Consider the following 2,944-nt stretch of genomic DNA (forward strand, 5'->3'; position numbering starts at 1 on the left):
ATGGCTCTTTGAATCTTTCATGTGGTGCTTCTTGCCCGCCTGCTTTCCGCATAGCTTCCAGCACACGTCCATGTGGGCACTCAGGGCTAGCTAGCCACGGCAGAGGTACTTGACAGTGCCTGTAAAAATAGCACGAATGTCCCAGTGCCCTTTTATTTCATTGCCTGCAAAAATCAGCTTAAACTTGCAACACTTTGCATATGAAGATAAAAACGGTAATGTGTGCTCAATTCTGCAATTTCAGCTTTAAGGAGCAGTTAAACCAATTAGACTGTTATGATCTACACTGGGAACATTCGTAGGCTTGTTCGCTATCATTTTCACATCACAAGTATGTAGGAAGGAATATCTCTGCAAATGCATGTAATAAACTCTGTATGCATCAGATTCATAGAAGCAGTTTTTCTCATGTGCCAGTCATATTAACATCAATATTGCAGGATAATTCAATTAGGCAGTATTTAAATGCTTGGGCATCCGAAATTTTTTGACAGTAAAATTTTGCAGCACATATCGTGAAGTATGACTGTCATAAGTTCATAAAAGGCAGCTTTATCGAGTAACCTCTATTTCTTCGCATCATGGGCACACTGTTTAAGACATAATGGTGCACTGCCTAACTTGCACTACCAAAATTAGGCTACAGATGTCTATTATAGCTTTTGATTTGTCGAATACCAGACACACAGATCTGTAATTATTTGACCCCCAAAAATATCAAAGAATGCTTTTCTCCATTTTTGAACTAGTTACTTATAGTGTGCCAGTTTTTCACTACTTAATTTAATAATAATGTTACGTGGTGGCAAGCCAAGGAAAGCACGACATGATGACAGAATGAAGGTATGATCTAATGGCTCAAGGGCCTAGCGCGAGCACTCCGTCCCGCGCCACTGCACTCTTCTTCGTCTTCATAACATGACCCCGGTCCTCAGAGCGATCGTCCCGATCGATTGCTTGAATTACGAATGGTGAGGTGACGATGAGGATGATCAGGAAGGATAGAAGATGAAAGGCTTGCCACAAATATGAAGGAGATGATCTGGTGGACGGTTGCCCCCGGAGCTTCAGGTCCAGCAGGTCGGTCACCCACTGCCGAAGGTCAAGGGTTGAGGGATCGCCGCACAGCCTGGGCAGGGCTGGTCGGGGCGGGGCGGGGATGGCTCAAGGGCCTAGCGCGAGCACTCCGTCCCGCGCCACTGCACTCTTCTTCGTCTTCATAACAATATGTTCCTTAATACGAACTCTTAGTCGCACACATACTGCAAAACGTAACGAAAAAACTTCTATGGAAATTACTATTAAGCCTGGCAATAACACATCAAAAGAGGTACTGACAATGGCCGAAAATGATGAAAAAACAAATTAGCTGTGGTACAACTCAGCTGAACCTAGTAAGACAAGCGAAAGCTCTGTTGAGGCAAGCACACGTCACACTCTTTTATATAGCGAATGGTGCGTCATGCAATTTCAAGAATTTGCGACAGTGGTCAGCTCCGCATACGGACCTTTGGGAAGACGCAGCGAGTCACGCGATTCGATAATTGTGAAGCGCGCTAGCACCGTCGGTTCAACAAGCACAGCTGTGGTGAGTCATGTGGCATGACATCAGAGCCAAGCCTCCGCTCCTCCTGGTTTGAAGGTAGAATTTCATGTGGCCGTTAGGGAGATGGCACTATATGATTTTGTTTGGTCTCATGTTAAAGTACATTTACAGGCTTTTAATTATTCAGCCAAATATTCACGAGATGATACTTCATAAAGTCTAATAATTCCCTAATGCCCATGTTGCATAGCAATAAGCAGGCATTTTTAAGACCTCCAATGTTTGAGCACTTGGTTTATTTTAATGCTTTAGTTTTGCTTCTCACGTAGTAATTCTCACATTCATATATTATGATTATAGGTACAACTTGCAACCAGCAGTCGTACAGCCCTCACTAACTGACAGTGTACCCATGAAGAAACAAACCCCGTTTGAAATGATGCCAAGGAAAGTTGCTGTCAACACATGTACCTTCATCAAGGCACCAGCTGCCCCCAAAGTAACCATTGTATTGCTTCATGTTGAGGACACACACCCTTGCTGGTGAACCGACACAGCACAGGACAACATGCAATTGCGGATTTATCCGCTGTTGCTGCATGAGACTACACTATTTCTCCAATCTTCTTCGCTACTTGAACAAACCTTCTCATAAAGAGACGCATCACTGGATGTTCTTTCGAAAACCAGAGGGCTAAAAGGGTGACATTTTGCCACCGAATTAGAGTTGGCAGCTCATTTACCATAATCTGAACTGGCCAAATTGAACTTTTTGCAGATTCACACACGGGCGCCCCAACAGTGTTGACACTGAGAGTCAAATCGGACCATGACATGTTGAGCTGCTTTCTAATGCTCCTGTACAAGTCACCATCTGTGACGTCCTTGTACTCTCCTGGTTATTTGTTCTGAGCCGAAAGCTTCTGCAGGTTTGAGTAGAGGGCAGGGCTGCATTTTCTGATGAGATCAATTAATTGCCGTTTTAGGTTTAACACCACAAGGAAGCTTCCCATAGTTATCAGCTTCCCTAAACTTTTATTTGCATGACAACTGGCGCAAGTCACCTCACTGTTTGGAGAAAAATCATGAGTTCTGCCGAGGTACTCATGGCAATGCTGGCAATACAAGTGTAGCTGTAGGCTCTCTTTCCTGTTTTTCCAAATTTTTCTTAGCATGTACGTTGTGGGTGGCACGACAGCCTGTCCAAAAAGGGCGTTAAGGAGAATCAGCAGGCCTTTTACTTGCGTCCACGAAAAGCCTGCACTGACGATATAAGCCATAATCAGGATCAGAGCCTTTTCTTCGCTAGTTGACTGATTTGGCAGCGTTTCTTGCGAGAACTTTCTAATGTGTGATTCGAAGTCATCAGAATATTGTGGTACCTCAGTATCACTCCTC

This window comes from Amblyomma americanum, chromosome 4, assembly GCF_052857255.1.
Source record: "Amblyomma americanum isolate KBUSLIRL-KWMA chromosome 4, ASM5285725v1, whole genome shotgun sequence".
Taxonomy (NCBI): domain Eukaryota; kingdom Metazoa; phylum Arthropoda; class Arachnida; order Ixodida; family Ixodidae; genus Amblyomma; species Amblyomma americanum.